This window comes from Gopherus flavomarginatus, chromosome 3, assembly GCF_025201925.1.
Source record: "Gopherus flavomarginatus isolate rGopFla2 chromosome 3, rGopFla2.mat.asm, whole genome shotgun sequence".
NCBI classification, from domain to species: domain Eukaryota; kingdom Metazoa; phylum Chordata; order Testudines; family Testudinidae; genus Gopherus; species Gopherus flavomarginatus.
In genome coordinates this window covers 4,320,845-4,342,222 of record NC_066619.1, presented here as the reverse complement: position 1 = coordinate 4,342,222, position 21,378 = coordinate 4,320,845, and the positions used below count along the sequence as shown (strand labels likewise).

Below are 21,378 nucleotides of genomic sequence, written 5' to 3'. Positions count from 1 at the left end.
GCTACAGAACATTCACTCGAGCTGTAGCAGTTCATGCTTTGAGCTGTGGAGGTCTCAGGTCAAGGGATGGCTCTCATGCTTTGAGATCTGGAGGGCCCTGCTTTCATTTCCTCCCCAGAGAAAGCAGGTTCCTGCCGGATGTCAGGGACACAAGAGTATCCTCTGCCTCTCTCCTTGGACACACAGATCCATGTAGATCCAGGCTGCTGTTGGCTCCCTGGCCACGCCTGCATCCTGTCCCTCACCCATGCCTGCATTTTCCCCATGATCAGGTATCTCACACCTTGATGTCCCATCCGGGTGCCCATCTTGACATGCTCGGTTCCTGACTGTACCAGGACTGCTGTGTGCCTTGTTGACTGGGAACCAACCTGTGCCTGTCTTAATTTCCCTCAGGCCTTTAGTCCCAAGGCCAGAAACCTGGAGACATCAGGGAAGAGGAGCAAAACACTGGGTTACATGTTGTGCTGGTGTCAACCTGGAGAAGCTCCATCCGGGGAGTCCTCTGGGTTCACACTGATGGAAGTCAGAGCACACTTTGGCTGGCTCGTACTGGACAGATTTGGCTTAGGGATATGATAAAGCACCAGACACCAGGACCTTGTTGTAGAGCAGAGCCCTGTTCTGTCCTTAAACCTCACTGGCCCAAGGCCAAGGACTGGCAAAATTAACTCCTGGAGAAGCGATGGGTCTAAGGTCCCAGATCCAGTAAGCCAGAGGTATAAAACTAGGAGCTGTATGCCTTTTGGGGTAGGAGAACCCAGCTCCCTAAAGAGACACCTAGCACTAGCTTCTAGGACTGGAAGATCCTAAGACGACAGACACTAAACCCACAGCATTACATGTAAAAAAAGCTGGATTTGGTCCTCCACAATGCGTAAGTTCTAATTTTTATCTCTTTCTGAGCCCTGTGCAGTTGGGCTCATGATAGTGGTGATGATCTGGCTTTACAGGCAGAGGCCTACTCCGATATAGTACCAACAATTTAAAAAATGACTCTCGGAAACGTTCCTGAAATAGATGTTCTGACAAGCTTGTGACACACAGGCAGCATGCTGCAGTATAAAAGGTTTATTTGCACTCATTGGAGATCACATACATGCCTGAACTCCAGCCCCATCTCAACATCTACGACTAATGAAGCCACCCCAAAAATGTGACAGTGAAATATACGATACCCACACATAGTCTTCCTATGCAGGAAGAGCGAGTGAGAGTATGTTTGTGATGCGATATGCACACACAGCGGCTGCCATTCAAATGTCCAGAATTTGTCAATGGTCACTACAAAGAGGTATCTGAGATACCACTATCCCCCCCAGGCTTACAATGATTTCCTATTCTATGCTGCCACTGTATCATACAACCTGGAAGATATACACAGTCATGTGTGAGAGAGATCATTTTGCCACAGATGGACATGGAAGCATATGTTCAGTGGTGATAAATATTTGACATGCTTTTAGTCCTGAAAAGGCCTAGCTCCGAGGCCATCAGCCTGTAAGTGAAGACCAGGGCTGATTAATGGGTTAAACAGCTCCCAGTTATGGAAGGTTAGGATCAATCCCAATTCTCTGCTAGTTGTTGAATCTTTAATGCTTTTTATCGGGAGTGGAGTTTCTTGGCAGAGGTTAGCATTTTAATAGGGCCACTTTAACGGCATAGATTTTAAAGGGATAAAAAAAACCGAGGTTTTCATGTGGTCACTTTGTTAAATTAAATTAAAAAAAAAAAAGGTTTGGAAAAGCCCATTTTTCTCCCAAGTGAATTTGCTGCTTTCAGAGTCTGGCTCTCCCCTCACTCTTAGGGCATGGCAGGGCTGTGAAACAATCAGTTATACCCTCCCTCAGCAGATCTGAACCACAGCTACACAGTCATTTGTTCCTTCCACCTTCAGGCTTCACAGAAGCTCCTCGGAGGAGCTGGGACCTAACTGTTTCAGAAATATTTGGATGAGTCTAATAGGAAGGAACACCACGTTGTTTGTTTAGCACTTTATCACTTTAGCAGCAGGTATCGAGAGAGATGCTAACATTCGGGTAGCATCATGAGGGAAAGAACTATAGGAGAGAGAGAATGTGGGGCAAGTGGTGATGATACAGTAGGAAGTGAGATAAACATCTTCACCTGAATGTCTTGCTGCCAACTCAAACATGACATGGCCAAACCCAAGAGCCTGATCTTTTCTCCCAAGTCTTATCAGTGATGTATTGTAAACTATGGTAAAATATCAAGCTATGACTAAGTTTCCAAAGGGCTTCCTGGTCCTGCTTGCAGGGTAGGGGGACTCTATAGGGAAGCATGAAATCTGGGTCTTCAGAGTCAGGTTGCAAAGAGGCACCTTGGCCAAGAGGGTGAGTTGTGCCTTACTGCCTTAGGGAGCAGCCTGCTTTGTCTCTCTCTGTTTTGGGATTCTTGTTCTTCAGTTCTGAATTCTAAGCAATAAAGTCATGTTACACTGCAACCTTCCAGCAAGAGTGCTTATGTTTTGATCCATGCCTCTGTGTGTATGCTGTGAACATAATATGATCTGCTCCTCCATCGCTGTTGGAAACACCATCATCCCCTCCTAACAGTCAGGCCTATAACCAGGGTATCATCTTTGACTCAGCCCTGTCTCCAGACCCACAACATCCAGGCTGTGTTCAAACCTCACTGCTTCTTCTTCCATAAGCACCTCTCCAATCCAGCCTTTTCTTTCTGCCCAACAGCTGAGAACTTCCCGGACTCATTTTGTTCTTCAAATTATTGATTGATAATGCGATAACTGCTGGGAGTCCCCAATCATGGATCAAGGTCCCACTGTACTTGGTGCTGCACAAACACCCCACAAAAAGATGGTCCCTCCTCATCTCCCATTTTGACTCTCCCATGATGCCCTCCTTTCGGGCCCAGTAGACACAAAACCCTCCCCTGGCTCCCCCACTTTCTTCGTCACATCCAAGAACAAGCTTCTGGTCCCGACCTCCAAGACATCTCAGGAAAGCTCCTCCCTTCCGTTCCACTCTTCTCTCTTATCATATCAGCCCCATGCCCTCTCTTCTGCTCTGCCCGCCTCCATTTCAGAGTCTTCTTCTCTCAAAGGCAACAGTTGCAGAGACACAATGGTCTCTCGGGGCTACAGTTAAGATCCTTTCCCAGCAGCTGTGCCAATGCTGACCAATGCACCGAAAATGTCATACGTGTGAACTTAGGACAGGAAAGCAGGGTTTTTACCACAGAAACAGAGCTTGCCCCATCTTCTGCTATTATGCTCCTATGGAACTAAACTAATCCAGGTTTACAGGGCTATGCATATACTTCACATACACCACACACCAGTTCCCATGTTCACTGGCGCACACCCATTCACACACCACGCGAGTCAGTTCACACACGGCCCACTCACACTCATTCACACACACTAACCATCCCCACCCTGCCTCGTGTCCCCCTCCTCCCATGCACACACCACACACTTCCATTCACACACACTTGCTCCCTGTATCTCCTCTCCTTGCACTATTTCCTGCCATTCCATACCCTCAGTGATACACACGCATCACACTCCCATTCACGCGCATGGGTACCACCGGCCTTCAATTACTGCACATCAGCATCACATTTCGACTCTTACATGCAAACCATTTCCATGATAATTGTCATTTCTCAGTTGCTGTTGTAAACATGGATTAGGGGCTGAGAGACAGAGATGAGCCTTCACTGTGGATTAACCTGCACATTGTTTTTTGTGACAAGGCCAATATAAGATCCAGACTTCTGTCCCTTGCAACGTGACAGCTACCAAACAGCTGGTTCCCAGCTCCGTCAATTAGAGTTTCAGAGAGATTCTATGAGCCATTAGCCTCTGGCCCTCCCTGAGAAGCTGCTGCAGCTTCGAGTCCTTCCAAGTGCCCAGATTCCTCAGCATTTCCATGAAAACCTGATGTCTGCCTGCACAGAGAGAATCAGTGCGCGCTCTTGTGATTGGCTTTAGTGCACCGAGGCAGGAGCTACCCAACAATCTGCAGAGTTGGAGGCAGGGCAGAGAGATCTATGATGCGGGGACTTGACTGCATCCCACTGGCAATGAATAAGCCAGGGTTCAACGCCCTTCGTGCCCTATACTCTGGGGGCTGAGCCATCCCCAGGGTGGCCTGTTCAGACTCAGTTCCACCTCTGAGATATGCTCACCCGTATCTCCCCAGCACACAGCTGGGCACTCAGGCTGGGCACTCCTCTGGCTGAACAATGGCAGAGTGGGGGCAACACCTGGATGCCACGTGGTGCCTTGTGGCAGGTCCTGAGTGTGGAATGGGCAGAGGTCTGAGGCCCTGGGAATGGGAGATCCTTCCGATGCCACGCAGAGGGCAGCACAGAATCAGGCACAGCAGCAGGAGCTGGTGAAACATATGCCAGCGCAGAGCAGCAATAACAAGGGGGTGAGTCCGATACAACACCACCAGCTGATGTGCGGTGGAGTGAGTCAGGGAAGAGCTGACAATAGCAACACCTGATGTATTGGGTGTATGTTTCCCTCCAAGGACACAGACAGACAGACCATTGCTTCACCAGGTTCTTCGGCACGGTAACCCCCTCACCCCTCGTCACGCCCCTGCCAACCAGATCGATTTGTTCACAGTCCACACTGCGCATCCCCAGCCAGGAATTAGCTCCAGAACAGTAAATTACATGACCCAGAAGGTTTGATGGAACAAGCCCTTTGGTGGCTTGGAGATGGGAGATGCTATTAATGGAGAACTTTCACTAATTGCTTTTGTGTAATTGGGGGCTGCTAGGCGGAACTGGGTAACAAACGAGATCCAATTACGTTTTCTCTCGGTATTTATTTTATTAAGTCGAATTAATCAGCTGATGAAGGGCCCCAAGACGATGGCTCATGGCCTAGGGGAAGGGTCATTTAATTCCCCGCTTGGGAAAGCACAGAGGGAGCTTTTCAGAGATGCACAGACTAAACCTCTGCACCATGAAAGAAGCCCAGGGTCCCACCCCCACTGCCTGTCCCAGCTACTTAAACTGAGAGTTCTGGGGCAGGGACTGTCTTTTCCTGCATGTCTGTGCTGTGCCTGGCACAATGGGACCCTGGTCTCAGTCTGCGCAGCATCCGACACAACGGGGGCCTAATCTCAGTCGGGGTCTCTAGCTGGTACCGCAGCAAATGTAACGAGTGGCTGGTACATCCACAGAGAAGAGTTTCATTTGCCTTGCACGGGTTCATGGGGGAGACCACAGCTGCCTCTCTCTCTCCCATTCCTGCCCCCCACCCTTGGCCAACCTGTGCGGCTAACGCTTATAGTGCTCCTATGAGTGCTAGTCGGGGGCCCAGCTAATGCACCTGCCAGCACACAGCGGCCTCTGCCGGACGTACCCAGCCAGCTGGGAGGCGTGGCCAAGCCTGCACATACGGTGATGACAGCGTTTGGAAGAAGCAGTAGGGAGCCAGGCTGCGGGAAAAGTGGTTTCTACTCCAGATCACCTGGCCAAATCGCCATTTATGCTGGATGGATCCTGCACTCAGTGGCTACTGCTTTGCTCCCTGCTGGTGTATGCCTCTGTCGTGGGGCAGAATCCTACCAGCGTCCGGCCCTTGGCCACACAGCTCACCCTGACGTCATGGCATACAAGCCATTTACCACTGTGACGAACTGGGAAAGTTCTTAATGTTTTCTCTGAGTACTGTGTTGGTGCCTCAGTGTCCCCTGTGCAGTTCTTAAGTATCTGGCAGAGCAAAGGGCCAGTGCACCTAAATGCCTGACACTCTGTCTCCTAGCAGCTGATGGCCTGGGCCCCTCCTCTGCAAAGGTGCCAGCTGAAGGTGTTGGAGACAAAGGGATCAGGTGACCTCCTGGCCCGGGAAAGGGGCTGAGCAGAGAGGAGGGACTGGGAGGGGTTGTTAGTCTGGAGCTGGCTGGGGTCAAGGGTGGAGGGCAGACCTGGGGGTCTGGCTCACTGCCCCCCAGAATGGACCCAGCCGAGGGGTCCGGTTCGCTGTACCTACAAGCTCTGTTTTAGACCCTGTTCCTGTCATCGAATAAACCTCTGTTTTACTGGCTGGCTGAGAGTCACGTCTGACTGCAAAGTGGGGGTGCAGGACCCGGTGGCTTCCCCAGGACCCCGCTGGGGTGGACTCGCTGTGGGAAGCGCACGGAGGGGCAGAGGATGCTGAATGCTCCAAGGAGAGACCCAGGAGGTGAAGACGTGTGAGCTTCTTGCCCTGAACAAGTCTGCTCCAAGGGAGAGGAGGCTCCCCAAAGTCCTGACTGGCTTGGTGGGGAGCAGTTCCAGAGCATCGCCCGGTGACTCCGTGACAACCACCACCAAAGAACATTCACATTATGGCATCACCCAGGCGACAGACTTCAGTGTCCATTTAATTAATGGAGAGACTTAGTTAAACCCATGCTCGCGCCCTGTCTAACTGAGTGATTATCTATGGCATGCCTCGCTGAAGTGTCCAAGCACCAGGGTATCCAAGGCACTGCTTCAGAGTTAGTGAAGTGACTGCTAGGCAAATTCTAAGGTAGGGGGAAAGTGTCATTTTTCTTGAAAAATTATTAGTAAAGTTCTTTAAAAAGTTTCTTTCTGGTTAGTTTCTTTAAAAAGACTCTGATTTATGAATATTCTTGCAGACGTACAAGCCGTGTGAGATTGCCCGAGACTCGTGGGTGCATGTTATTCATGTTGGCTACTGAATAGTTGTGAAAACGCTCCTGAATTCTAAGTATTGCATGAATCGCTATCGGCCCCAACTTTCACACCAGACAGTGCATTAGTTGCTTTCTATTGCAGGCCTGTCTGAAATATTTCAGCCAGGCAGGCAGGGAGCAGATAACAGCACCATGAGGTTCAACGAACTGATCCCAAACAGCTAGCCATCAAAGCAAACAGCATGGGAACCAACTATCTGGCAAACACTTTTGAGGACCTGGTCTGTCCCTAGGGACGCAGGAGGGGTTTGTGCACAACTGGTATTCAAGAGAGAGGCTAGATTCAGCGTCAACAGCATTATCAATAAATAGCCACTGCCTGGACTGTTAGCACCTCGGCCTCCCTACCCAGCATTTAGTGACTTTTTCCTCAGCAAAGTCTGCTGAAGAGACCCCAGGATGTCACCAATGGATTCTTTATTGTTGTTGTGGCCGATCACTGAAATCTTCCAGTTGGAGGAATGACTTCCAGCGCTTCCTTGAGAAAATCTTTAACAAGACTGATTTTAGAATCAGAGAAACGTGGGGCTGGAAGGGATCTTGAAAGGTCATCCAGTCCAGTGGCTCTCAATCAGGAGCACATGTACCCCTGGGGGTACGCAGAGGTCGTTCAGGGGGTACATCAACTCAGCTAGATAGCTGCCCAGTTTTACAACAGGCTATGTTAAAAGCACTAGCAAAGTCGGTACAAACTAAAATTCCATACAGACAGTGACTTGTTTATACTGCTCCATAGACTACACACTGAAATACAAGTACAATATTTATATTCCAATCAATTTATTTTATGATTATATGGTAGAAATGAGAAAGTCAGCACTTTTTCAGGACCAATGCACTGTGACACTTCTGCATTTTTATGGCTGTTTGTGTAAGCAAGTTGTTTTTGAGTGAGGTGTAACTTGGGGGTACACAAGACAACTGAGACTCCTGAAAGGGGGGCAGGATTCTGGAAAGGTTGGGAGTCGTTGGTCTAGTCCAGGCCCCTGCGCTGAGACAGGACCAAATAAACCTAGACCATCCTTCACAAGTGCTTGTCCAACCTGTTCCTAAAACACACTGTGATGGGGATCTCACAATCTCCCTAGGTCGCCTATTCCATAGCTTAACTCTCCTTGGAATTAGAAAGGTTTTCCTGCTATCTAATCTACACGTCCCTGGCGGCAAACTAAGCCAATTCCTTCTTGTCCTACCTTCAGCGGACAAGGAGAACAACTGACCACTGTCCTGTGTAACATATTGGAAGACTGTTCTCAGGTTCCCCCCTCAGTCTTTTCTTCTCTAGACTAAACATGCCCAGCTTTTCACCTCTTCTCTGGAGAATTGCAGTCGGACCCGGCCAGCGACAAGCCACAAGCTGAAAAGCATTGGTTTGAGAAATACAAATCAGATCTTAGTGTGAAGTGAGTGAACCTCCTCTCCCTGCACTGCTCGGCAGGCCAGTCATTAAAACTCCTGCCACGGAAGGCGCGTTTCGGACCCTTCAGACAGTCCCACAGTGGGTTACGCCATTGGGTTTACAGCTCCTAGAGCCTGGGAAAGTGACCCTGAGAAGTACATAGTCAGGCACATCAGCTCTCCTGCAGCACCCTGGCACTCTGGCCAGAGTTGACGCCTCTGGTCTTATCAGCACCTCCGCTGCCCCACCCCCTTCCCCGGGAAGGGGGCAGGATCGCAGTGAAGGCTGCCCAAAGAGTGGGTGCATGATGGAAGCAAGAAATGGGTGCCAGGCTGTGGATGATTCATTCATTCACCAGCAACCAGACACCACACAACAAAACACTAACCCAGGAACCTATCCTTGCAACAAAGCTCGTTGCCAACTCTGGTCACATATCTATTCAGGGGACACCATCACAGGACCCAATCACATCAGCCATGCCATCAGGGGCTCGTTCACCCGCACATCTACCAGCGTGATATATGCCATCATGTGCCAGCAATGCCCCTCTGCCATGTACACTGGCCAAACCGGACAGTCTCTACGCAAAAGAATAAATGGACACAAACCAGATGTCAAGAATCAGAACATTCAAAAACCAGTTGGAGAACACTTCAGCCTCCCTGGCCACTCGATTACAGACCTAAAAGTTGCAATATTACAATAAAAAAACTTCAAAAACAGACTCCAACGAGAGACTGCTGAATTGGAATTAAGTTGCAAATTGGACACCATCAAACTAGGCTCGAATAAAAACTGGGAGTGGATGGGCCATTACACAAAGTAAAACTATTTCCCCATGCTTATTCCCCCACCCCACCCCCTCTATAGTTCCTTACATCTCCTTGTCAATTGCTGGAAAAGGGTCATTTTCATTACCACTACAAACCATTCTTTTTCTCTCCTGCTGATAATAGCTCACCTTAATTGATCACTCTCCTTATAGAGTGTACGGTAACACTCGTTGTTTCATGTTCTCTCTGTGTGTGATATATATATATATATATATATATAATCTTCCTACAGTATTTTCCACTACATGCATCTGATGAAGTGGGCTGTAGCCCACGAAAACTTATACTCAAATAAATGTGTTAGTCTCTAAGGTGCCACAAGTACTCCTGTTCTTTTTGCAGATACAGACTAACATGGCTGCTACTCTGAAACCTATTCAGGTTAGGGACTGTTCTGTTGGTGGCACTCAGCGTCTGGGTATTTCTCGGCTTCCTCTACGGCAGGTTTTGTTATGAGCAGAACGGGAGGCTTTCCGAAAGCTCAGAGCAGCGCCTTACCCAGTGCATATGTATCATTTAGACTCAGTCTTCCGCCTTGTCCACATAAACATTACCCCAGAGGAAATCAAACCAATTTAGCTAATCTAGGGCAAACTCCTTGGGCACACTCTTCTATCAGTTTAAAAACGGTTCTAGCGGTTTGCTGGTGCTTGTGTAAATTTATCAACACAAATTCAACTGATATAAGCCAGCTTTAAATCAATTTAAGTGCATCCTCCTGGGTATGGTGTTCTGTCCCCTCTAATGGCACCGAGACCACTTCGAGATTAAAGAGTCTGCTGCAGCCTTAACTAAGGGCCATGTGGCTTTTAACTCATGCAATAGAGGCTCATGCATTAGCTTTGGAAGTCCCAGGTTCGATCCCCCCTGCCGACAACCGGGATCTGTCGGCGTTACACATCCACACACAAAGTCGCATCTGTGGAAGTGAATGGGTCTGGATTCGTCCCTTTAATGAAACCGGCGCCAGGTGTGTTTGTATGTGTGCTCACCTACATGCACCAGGCCTTAACAACAGAGCAGGAAATACTCGGTCAGGAGCAAGCTTTCTCCTGCCATTCCAGCGGCTCCTCGGCATCGAACCCACTGGACAGTCCATTTGCATCTCTGCTGCCGGGCTCAGAGGCACACCAAACAAAAGCAAGCGATTCAGGTTCAATTCCTGTCTCAGGTGACGATTCAGACCAGTTTCTTATTTTATCCAAGGCCTTTGGGGAAGGGCCTCTTGTCATTTGCTATTTGGCTGTCCAGCGCCAAGCGCGGGAGGCCTTCGGGCCCATCTACACCATGTAAATTATGAGTTTCGCGGGAGCCTTAGAAGGAAAATGAACTCTCATATTCTGAAGCCCTTTTGCCCGTGTGGCTTGGCTCCCCCCTGGGCACAGCACTCGGCTCCTCTGTTGCTGAGGAGATGTGCTATCAAGGGAAATGCATCACGCGATGGAGAGAGCTGGCCCAGGTCCACAGCTAAAGCAGAATCCAAGAGGCAACAGAGGCAGAGAGAGGCCAATTCAGCCACTCGAGGGCAGAGCTGGGATTAAAACCAAAGAGCTCTCCCTCCCCCCCAAGCATCATGCTCCCCGATACGGCTGTTGCTTTAGCGCTGCGATAGCACTGAAGACAGAGATAGAAAAACCTCAGCCCAAGAAGCACAGCTGCCTATCTGTTTGCCTGCTTACTGAGCGCCCGCTGCTGTTGCATCTGAGTGCCTCCCAATCCCTGCCAGATTGCACTGTCTGGGCACCCTGGCGGAGAGGGTGTTTTCCCCCACTGTGCAGATGGTGAACCAAGGTACAGGGAAGACTTGCTTAGATTCACGCAGGGAGGCTGAGCCGGGAACTGAACCCATGTCTCCTGAGTCCCAGCCTAGGGCTTTAACCATGAGACACCCCCCATCATTCCATGCTACTTGAAATGCACAGGTGTATGGGAGTGGGGGGTGTCCCCTCACCCCCGCCAGGACCTCACCTACACAGCACATTACCACACAAACCTTTCCTCCTCCACACGGGCCCACCTACCCCCCTCGTCTCCATTTCCATCTCAAGCCCCTCCCCCCGGGGACTCTTTCCTGCTTCCATTTGTGCCTGTATTTTACCGCTGAGCCTGCTGTCACTCACGTAACCTTGCCTGTTTAGTAATTTGTGGCAATAAAGTGTCACTGTAGGGAAAAAATACAGCATCCCAGTGGCATATAAATCCCCAGTCCATAAATTGCACAGTGCCAGCATGCGCCTCTCCCCGCTCTTGTTATGTACGTGTGACCATCTAGGAAGAAAAGGAGCCTTAGCCTCACCTTAGCCTCCAATGATAGAACAAGAAACAATGGGCTTAAACTGCAGCAAGGGAGATTTAGGTTGGACATTAGGAAAAAGTTCCTAACTGTCAGGGTAGTTAAACACTGGAATAGATTGCCTAGGGAAGTTGTGGAATCTCCATCTCTGGAGATATTTAAGAGTAGGTTAGATAAATGTCTATTAGGGATGGTCTAGACAGTATTTGGTCCTGCCATGAGGGCAGGGGACTGGACTCGATGACCTCTCGAGGTCCCTTCCAGTCCTAGAGCCTATGAGTCTATAAGCCACGCTGGTGTGTGATCTTACAGGAGAGCAGCATCTTCGACACCTTCCTTAGGGACCCTAACGAGCACCGAGTGGCTGGAGCGTGCTGTGATTGCACTAGACCCATGAGGCCTCAGCAGAGGCTTCCCAGAGCTAGCCAGTAATCAAGAGGTTCTTATTAAGGAAGAAACAAGTTGCTAAGACGCATTAGTGACATTCCAGGCTCCCTCCCCGCCACCCTGTATCGGCCTCACTGCACTGGGCTGCAGAACAAACACAATCCAGGGATGGATTAAGCAATCCAGGGCCCCATCAGCACTGTGATGTGGACCTCCCCTTCCTCTGCCCCCGCTCCCACTTGGAGAGGCCCTTACCCAACCGGAGAGGCAGGGGCAGCAGCCTAGGAGTCCCCTTGGGAGACTCTGCCCCGTTGGGAGGAACATGGGTCCCCCCTCTGAACCAGAAAGGCTGAGGGAGAAGCAGGGTGGCTCCCCAGTACATACCCCAACAATCACAGTTTATCTGCTGGATGGGTGGGACCCAGTGAGCCTTTCTCCTCTGTCACACACAAAGTCCTCTACCAGGATGGGGCTGGCAGGGGTTCCCCAGAGATATGAGTCTAGGAGCTTGCAACCAATTGACACATCTGGGGCAACTCCCATGTCCAACCTACTGTCGCAGACTCTGTGCAGACTCAGGCAGACGCCCCTCTATTGGTTACATTCAAGTCACATTTCCAAGGTTTCTTTGCAATCACTTGGGCTAGAAACGTTCTTTTAGTGGGAGCAGGGATTCTGGTGTAATCACAGAAGCTGGGCACGTAGGCACAGGCCTGTCAATAACAGCAGTAAAGGGCAAACCTCACCCTCCTTCATTCTACGAATGCAAAGGGCTCTGTCCAAAGCACAGAGCAGTGGAATGCTGCTACCAGGGGCGGGGGCAAGCCGGGGACTCTGCACAACATGGGGGGGGGAGGGAGCAGTGCAAACCCTTTCAGAGCTGAACCCAATGAGAGCTCTGTGAATGCCACCAGTGCAGAGGGAACGTGGGGGTGTGCCAGGTCTGATCCATTCACTGCCTCGCGTATCCATCAGCCATTCCCCAATCCATGCAGGGGGAGGAACATGCTATGACTGCACTGACAGCATGTGCCATCCCCAGTTGCAGGAGCTAGGAATGGGAGAGGAGGATCATGGGGCACAATGTCCAGATGTGGAGTGGGGGCAGAAGAGAGAGCACTCCCCGATCGATCGCCATTCCAACTGGGGAGTTCGATTCAAGTCAATGGGAGAGCCTGGCTCTTGGAAAGGAGAGGAAGTGAGTGGGAAGAGAGGGAGTCTGGAGGGGACAGCAAGAGAGGAGGAGCTCTCTTGCATGTAGCCAGAGCATGGTGGCCGTTGTAAAACAGCCTGGCCCCAGGCTGGCACATTCTTGCTGTGGCCTGGGCTGCTCTTTGCCAGACATGGTAGAAAGACACTCTTGCTGAAGGATGCTGCTTTTACCAGAAAAATGCTGTTTGCATTAGGAGATCCAGCATCGTCAGTAAGGGCTCTGTCACGAGGCAGGTCTCAGCAATCTCCAGGGACGTGTGTTACTCTGTGGCTATTGCTCGCAGACGTTCCCCTATCAATTTTCAAACTACAGATACCAGTAAGAAATACAGTCACCTCTTTACTGTCTACTGGACAAAAGGAATGGTTTGTCTGAAGTGCTGAGACCTAGCTACAGCTAGGAAAACCCATGAGCCATGAAAGCAATCTAGGTTACAGACTATCCATATGAACACACCAAGGAGTGCATCCTACCTTGCTTGCTTTCTTCTTTATAGCCAGGAGTAGTTAGCGTCACTTTGCTGCTATCCTTCTGGCTGTGTGCGCGCTTGCAATTCGTTTCTCTCTCTCACACACACACACACACACACACACACACACACACACACACACGCACACGCACACACACACACAATCTCAGGATAAGAGCACCAATGGATGCCCATCATGCATAAAGCTAAAGAGTCCCATATCTAAGTTCTGTCCCTGTTCTGGCATCCGCACTGAATCCCGAATGTTGCTTATGAATATAAATACACTTGTGAAATTTCATAGCCCGTCTAAAACCCATACGTGGTTTTCGCATTCGCTTCCAGTCTCGCCCACTCGTCAGTGGAAAATATGGGCAACAGCTAACAACTCCCTGGAGAGGGACAAAACGCAAACAAAAGGAGAGCGAAGGAGGTTTGGCATGTTCTGCATGAGCATTAAAAACACCATCAGGAAGAGACACGTCCCCCCAGGGGCTCAGGAATGGTGCACCACATGGGGAGAAACACAAAAGTCAGGCATGAAAATTAACATGCCACCAATAGAGATGAAACCCATCAAACAAACCACCTGAGCTGGTCGCTAACCACGAAACCAGACAAGTGCAAACAACCTCCTCTCTTCCCACTTCCCATGTGCCACCTGCAAGAGAGAACAGCCAGCACTGGCCATTCAAAGCCGTGCAACGTCACTCGGCCTGCAAAGCAGAACAGCAGCATATGGACAACAGCCCCACATCAAACACACTCTGGGATGATGCTGTGTGATGTGCTACCAGGGCTGAATGAGGCAAATGGCCATTCAGCGAAGCTGCTAGGGGGCAAGGAAAACAACAGAGCACAAGCCACCCAACCCACAAACATGAGACAGGACAAGAGAGACAGATTCTTCTTTGGCTCCTGCACCCATCCCCAGTTCCCTGCAGAAACATGGGCTCAGTGCCCTTTCACTGGTCTCTATCATTCCACCCAAGTGAGGACTTCAGCAATTTCCTGCAGAGCAGGCCCAAAACCGAACTAACCCTTTTCAGTCTTCTAGCCTCTCCACCGTCCCTCACTGCCCCCTGGGAAAAAACCCCTCACACATACAATTGCAGGCACGCTGAAGAACCCAGCTGAGCTGATTTCCCAGAGTGGCTCCAAGCAGCCGGCTGTTTTACCCTCCCGGCGCTGGTTCTAACCCCCAAGGGTGCAGCTGGGTTTGGCTGGGAAGGTCTGTACTCAGAGCATGCTGCATCCAGCGCAGCATGGGGCAAGTGTTCCAAAGGCATGCAGATCATCAAGCCATTGAAACCCGTCTGACGGCGGGCTCGAATGAACTGCCCCATGGAGATTGCTAGGAAAAGCATTTAACACCCTGGAGAGAAATTAGATGATAACTTTGTCCACTGGCTCGTTTGTCCATTCAAAGGCTGCTGCAAGGAAGTGTGGTCCAGGGGTGAGGGGACTAGCCTAGGACACCTGGGTTCAATTCTTGGCTCAGCCACTGACTTCCTGTGTGACCTTGGACATATCACTTAATCGACCCCATGGCTCAGTCCCTCCCCCTCCCTGTAAAATGGGGTGAATACTGGAGCGATTCGAGAGGCTAGAACATATAATGACCATGAGGCATTCAGACACCATGGTGCTGAGGGCAATGTAAGTACCCAGAGAGAGTGCCTGTTGTGGCTGTGAAGTCCTGAGTGGCCAATGGTGTGTAGCATTGTGACCACTCCAAGGTTACTCATAGGTTCCAACACCAGAAGGGACCATTGTGATCAGCGAGTCTGACCCCCTGTAGAGCCCAGGCCCCACACTAACTCCCAGAGCAGGGCTTTTAGAATAACATCCAACCTTGATTTACCAAATGGTCAGTGATGGAGAATCCTCCACGCCCCTTGGTTAATAACCCTCACGCCTCTGTTCTTCTCCCCCCAGGTAAGTGGGTCATTCAAACCCCCTAGTATTGATGCGGACGCAACATGTAATTCCAGGTTGCTGCTGCCTTCCAGGGGAATGAAGATCCTTTCCAAGATGGCCACTTCCTGAGACTACATTTCATTTGCACCACACGCTTCAGGTGGGCTCCAACCCAGGCAAACTGAACAGCAATATGCATAGCAGCAGGGAGGAGACTGTGGGGACTGGTCCTCCTGCCAGCCAGGCATCTTCCCAAAAGAGTGCAGCAGGGCTAATGCGGGGTGCCGTTTATCACAATTCATACAGAAGCTCCTCTCCAGCACACATGCAGATGCAGGGGAGGTGGAAGCACCTGTAATTGGGACCAGCCCTGCGCAAAATTCATTCCAGGTAATGACACAAATGATCCCTGGACGGATGGATTTGCTGCTCCCTCCTTTCCTTGACCTATTGCTGTTTGGCTTGGACAGCTCAACGTGGCCTTATTGGCAGATCGGCTTGCAGCCGCGGCGCTCTGCCAGCCTCCCTTGTTCCAGAGCACTGGGTAATATAATTTTTTTTTTTAATATTTATGGGCCAGATCACATGCCTTATTAAGCCAGACCTAAATCATTCCTCCACCCGCCCCCACCTCCAAGATCCTGTGGAATGTGCCTGCCATTAAACACGCAATTAGCCTGCATTTACGAATCTGCAAAAGGCTCTGGCCAGACATTCATCGCTCACCAGTGGGGATTTTATTCCTCCCACCAGCTGAGTCCATCCTGTTCACTGTCTAATTAGTCACCAGCAAGCCAATGCCACTGGAACTGGCTGCAGTGCCACGAGCCACCAAAGTACTACGGTCTCCTCCTCAGAGAGCGGGAGACCAGCCGGTGTCTTTTGACAAGTAAGTGTCTGAATCCTGCCAGCTCTAGGACACAGGCCTGGCCAGCTCCGGCCAGCTGCTGCATGCCTTCAATTTCCCTTGACCGTGGTGAAAGGTTCTGCGGGGGCCCAAGGGGAGAAATGGGGGCATCCCTCCCCCTCCTTAGAACCCCCCCAGACCCAGAACCGTGCAGGGGAGAACAGGCTTCTCGAGGGCAGTAAGACCCACATGGCATCCCCTCTCCCCCAGCCATGCGGCCTTTGGGAGGGAGAAGCCAGCCCAGGAACAGGTCAAGCCAAGACTGTCTGACACTGCTGATGTCATCAGATTGTTTCCCAACGTTGCACCCTGAATGGTCCATCCTCTGTGCTGACGGGCTGCTCGCCTCAACCCTCACCTGCGCCTCGCCTTCCACCCAGCCAATTCTCAGTTAGCATAACCCCACGGAGAGGATTTCAATCACAAAACAAATGTGGAACAGACGTGCCGTTTGCACCTATCACACAGTGGTCCCTCTGCTTGTGAGGCAGATCCCTCCCCTCCATCCTTTGTCTAATTACATTGCAAGCTCTTCGGGGCAGAGACTGTCTCTTGCTTTATGTCTGTCCAGCACCCTGCAGAATGTGGCCTGGTTCTGCACTGCCATAATCCACGTGAGAAAGAACAGAGAAAGCCCTCAACACCTGGCGCGATTGGAGCTTTCAGACCCTGCTCCTGTGGCCTGTTGACATCAACAGAAGCTGACAACACTCAGCACCCTTTGCTGGAGGTGCTCTGCTCCCGGCAGGATGGGACCCCAGTCTCTCTGTTTGGCACACGTGTTCTGCATGCATCTCGCTTCTCCCGCTAAATGAGCATCCGGCGAAGGGGCTAGGAGAATACCAGCCCAGCAGGGGTTAACGGAAAGGCCCAGATGGAACGTGTCCGTTGCTGACGTGGGCTCCAGGAATGATACCACCTTGGAGGGGATCACTGCACAACCAAGGCTGGCTCAGTGCTTTGAGGCTGTATGACCCCACCAGGAAAGGGATAGGATCAAAACAGATCAGAATGCTCTGGGCACAAGGGCATCCCAGACGGAGAGCCACAAGCACTACCACTCAGAACCAGCACTAACCTAGGCTCCTCTCTCCCTGCTGCCTGGCTCGGGCGATTTGAAAAGCAATGTGACAGAGCCGGATTCGTACTCCTCTACTGCTGAGCACCAGGGGATGTATCATTCAGCAAAGCCAAGGAGAGAAACAAGCAGCGTTTAACCATTAGCATGTGTGTAAAGAGACCCTTAATAAACTCTTTTCCCTCGTTCCTGTCTGCCTTGCTCCGGGCCACTAATCCAATTGAGCAGAGCTCAGTGCTGGTAACAAGGCTGTGACACATTTGTCAGATCCCTGACTAGACTCATGGCTAATTTTACAACACTAATTTATCTTAGCATATTATATCGCTTTAATGTCGTCCCCCCGGATCCCATTACCACCGCCGTACCTTGTAGCCAGTGTGTATCGGTAATTGCTATTATTAGCAATGTAAGCCACTGGAGATGCCCTGCAAATAAAGGGAGCAACAAGCAATCCAGCCAGCAGGCCAGCATGCACTGACTCAGAAAGGGAAGCAGGCCAGCCCGCCAGGAAAACAAGGCAGCAGAAAGAGGAGGAAAAGATGGCACCTGGACATGGACAAATGGGACGAAATAAAGGTCAAACTCTACTTTTGGTGACACTGGTGTAAATCTGGAGCGACTCCGCCAAGAGCAAGGGAGCCAAGCTGGTGTAAATCCGGAATGACGCCACTGGCGGCAAGAGAACACACTGGTGTACATCTGGAGTGACTCCACTAGCAGCAAGGGAGCCAGGCTGGTGTAAATCTGAAGTGACTCCACCGGAAGCAAAGGAGCCAGGGTGGGGTAAATCTGCAGTGACTCCACCGGCAACAAGGGAACCACGCCGGTGTAAATCTGGAGTGACTCCACCGGCAGCAAGGGAGTCATGCTAATGAAAACATGGAGCCACTCTAATGCTCTGCATTTACACCTCAGCTTTCCCAGTTGCAGTTGACTCCCCTGTGTTATGCAAACAATGGCGATTCCAATTTGAAAGTCCTCCTGCCCTGCAATCTAGGGACAGATACATATTTTATAAACGCAGCAGCCCAGAACTTCTAATGACCTCACCACTTCTGACGGGGTTCCAAATTCAGTTCAAGGAGTTCTCCCTGCTTTAGTCAGAACAGTCCCAAGATACCTCTGGGGCCACTTCATTTTACCGCTGTCTAGCCTGTGATGACACATCCCTGTGTCACTACACAACATCCGCGCATGGTGACACAACAGCTCAGTCTTGGATCGCAAAGCTGAGAGGAGACAATTCTATCTAGGGAGAGAAGGGCCAGTCGCTCCCCACAACAGGCTGTGCCAGAGAGGCAGAAGGCAATTGCTTACGTGCTGGACACCATCTACCAAGGCTAGAGGTGATATTCGGCCAGCAAAAGCCATCAGGAGTTGGGCTTTTCATCAAAAACAGTGCAGCGTCCCTTGCACTGGTGCGGGACTGACTGAGAGACCTGCCTGTTTGGAATCACCAGAACAACTCTGCTTTCCTGGAGAGTCTCCCAAAGAAATGCTGACCTGCTCAGCTTAAGAACAGAGGTTTGACACTGCTTCTCCAAGAATCTAGCCCAAGTCCTGCTGCCAGGAAACCTTCCCACAGAGCCCCCTTCCGTGGGCACTCGGAGATCTGCACTTTTACGTGTCGCCCAGCTGAAGTCAGATGTCTCTTCCCAAGAAGCTAAATAACTAAACAAATGGCAAAAGCACGGTCTAAAGGCTCCAAAAAAAAAAAAGACAAGGCAGCACCTGCCTCCTTGGCAACCAGCATCGGGAGGAGAGGCCGGGAGGTGGGGGACACAGTACGCTAGACTCCTGGATGTGCCGTCTGGCAGTGATGCTCAAACCGAAACAAGTGGGTCTATGACTAAACAACCTCTTACCTTTCCACCGGTCTGAATTCCCAAGGGTATCCCCGATTTCTCATCAAATTCCTTGGGATTCCTCCACACTACCTGGCGGGGTAGACCTGGGGAAGGGGAAAGAGAAAAATACTGTCAGAGACTGGCACTGCTACTTCATCGCCACCATTTTTCTGGGTGGGATTTCCCGCACTCACGCTTCTGGGTGAGGACCCACTTCTGGCTGAGACTCAGGGCCGGCACTTCCATTTAGGCAACCTAGGCAATCGCCTAGGGCGCCAGGATTATTGGGGGGTGGCATTTTGCCGGGGGGGGGGGGCGGCAGGCGGCTCCGGTGGACCTCCCGCAGGCATTCCTGCGGAGGGTCCGCTGGTCCCGCGGCTCTGGTGGACCTGCCGCAGGCGTTCCTGCGGATGGTCCGCTGGTCTCGTGGCTCCCGTGGACCAGCGGACCCTCCGCAGGAAAGCCTGTGGCAGGTCCACCGGAGCCGTGGGAGCAGTGCGCGGGGCGGCGAAATGGCCGTGCGCCTAGGGCGCCAAAAACACTGGTGCCGGTCCTCCTGAGACTTGGTAGCTGGTGGCCAGAACAGCGTGCATAGCTCAGCGAGGTAAAAAATAATTCTCATGGGATTGTTCCTGCCCCACCCCAAAACGTGTGTTGATTTCGTTAGTGCAATGTATACGGACTGGGGTGGGGGAGGTGTCTGTTTGCCCTGGCACTGTCTTTGATCTGGTTTAAAGAAATAATATGAATCAAATGGAACCAGCAGCAACACCCCTCAGCCAGAATAAAAACGCCTAACGCAAAGAAATGGCAAGCCGCCTCCCCGGAAGGTCTTGTCACACCCCAGGCTCCGATCCTGCACGTGCTGAACTTCACATGCCGTGGTTACATCCCATTGACTTCAGCGGGACTGCTGGGAGCTTGACAAGCCTGTGAGCACATGTACAACCAGGTGCCCATATGCACGAGGAGCACCTAAGATAGTAAACTGAGTCAGGACTGGGTCTTTGCTCCCTGTTGGCACAGGGCTTGGGCCAAGCCCAGATGAGGGAAATCGTAGACATAGTCTGCGCCGAAAACCACCACAATAGGCATCTCTACCTAGGTTTATAACCCAGTTACAATGAGTACATCTCACACCATCGGTGCTGCAGAGAGACTTTCCCAGGAGCAGAAGCAACTTTAGGAAACGTTCGTGTCCCAGCTGCGTTTAGGGAGTCACCCCAAAGCCCTCGGAAATCGACAGACTTTCTGTTGACTTCAACGGGCCACGGCGAGGGTTAAAAAACCCAACCCCAAAGGCCTGTAAACGATAAATAAATAAGTGAAACCTCATTGGGCATCTGTGTGGCTGATTGAGAAACTCTCATTTGCAAAGCGCTGGGAAATAATTAAAAAGTTTTCCCGGAGCCTAAGGAGGGAAGCGGCCCGTTTGTCACGCCAGCAGCGCATGGCGCGCTGCAATTTATCACGCCTGTCAGGTGTCAGGCGCTGAAATATTTAACTCTGCCAGCCCCGAGCCGAGCCAGCACCGCACCCCATCACTCACAGCAGACTCTGCCGGACATATGGGAGCCAGCGATAGAAGGAGCTGGCAATGACGGACGGAGATGACAGAGGGCTCCCTTGCCCTTCGCAGGCTCGGCTGAGAGGCCGACAGGACTGTTTTACAGCACTGAATTGCAGATGAAGTAAACAGACGAGGTTGGGTTGGAACTGAATCACAGTGCCAATCAGTCACCACCTGTCGGAGAGCAGTCAGGGCTGCCCAGGGTGATGGCGGGAGGGAAATGGGAGGGAGATCTTGCATGGATGGGGAAATTCTTAGTTGGTTCCCCAGATCCATCCACAAAGATGCAGCTCCCAAGGGGTAAGCAAGGAGCACACGACCCAGGACGCTAAGGGGGAGCTTTATCCAGGACCCTGCCCAAGACAGACCCCTGTGGAGACACCCGGTGCCAGAAGATCGGTATCAAGGTGTGAAATTACAGCAGTGTGATCCAAGGGACAGGGCACGGGGCTGGGAGTCGAGGCAGTTGGGATCCTAGCCCTGGCTCTGCCACTCAGTGACTGTGGCCTCAGTTTCTCCTCCTGCCCTCTGTTTCTCTTGTCTGGTTAGTCTGTAAGGTCCCCAAGGCAGGGGCTGTCTCTTCCTAGGGGTGTATGTTGCACCCAGCACAATGTGGCTTAGATCTGAGCTGGGGCCTCTACTTGTCACTGTAATACAAAGAATTAACACTAACCAGGTATGACCTGGCTAAACCCCAGGGACACAGCAAGACGACGGGATAAACCCCAGAGAAGTTTCCATGAGCCAGA

General features: G+C 51.2%; 1 protein-coding gene across 5 annotated transcripts in view; it reads right to left on the bottom strand.

Moving 5' to 3' along the window:
• CNTFR (ciliary neurotrophic factor receptor) overlaps positions 1-21,378 on the bottom strand; it is a 473,976-nt gene that overhangs the window by 365,011 nt on the left and 87,587 nt on the right. For 3 of the 5 annotated variants that reach the window (XM_050943669.1, XM_050943673.1, XM_050943674.1), the window contains exon 2: positions 19,078-19,163. The gene's annotated coding sequence lies outside the window, so the exon portion shown is untranslated. Of the gene's footprint in view, positions 1-13,308; positions 13,405-19,077; positions 19,164-21,378 lie in introns of those variants that run through there. The other 2 variants (XM_050943671.1, XM_050943672.1) reach the window with 2 other exon arrangements.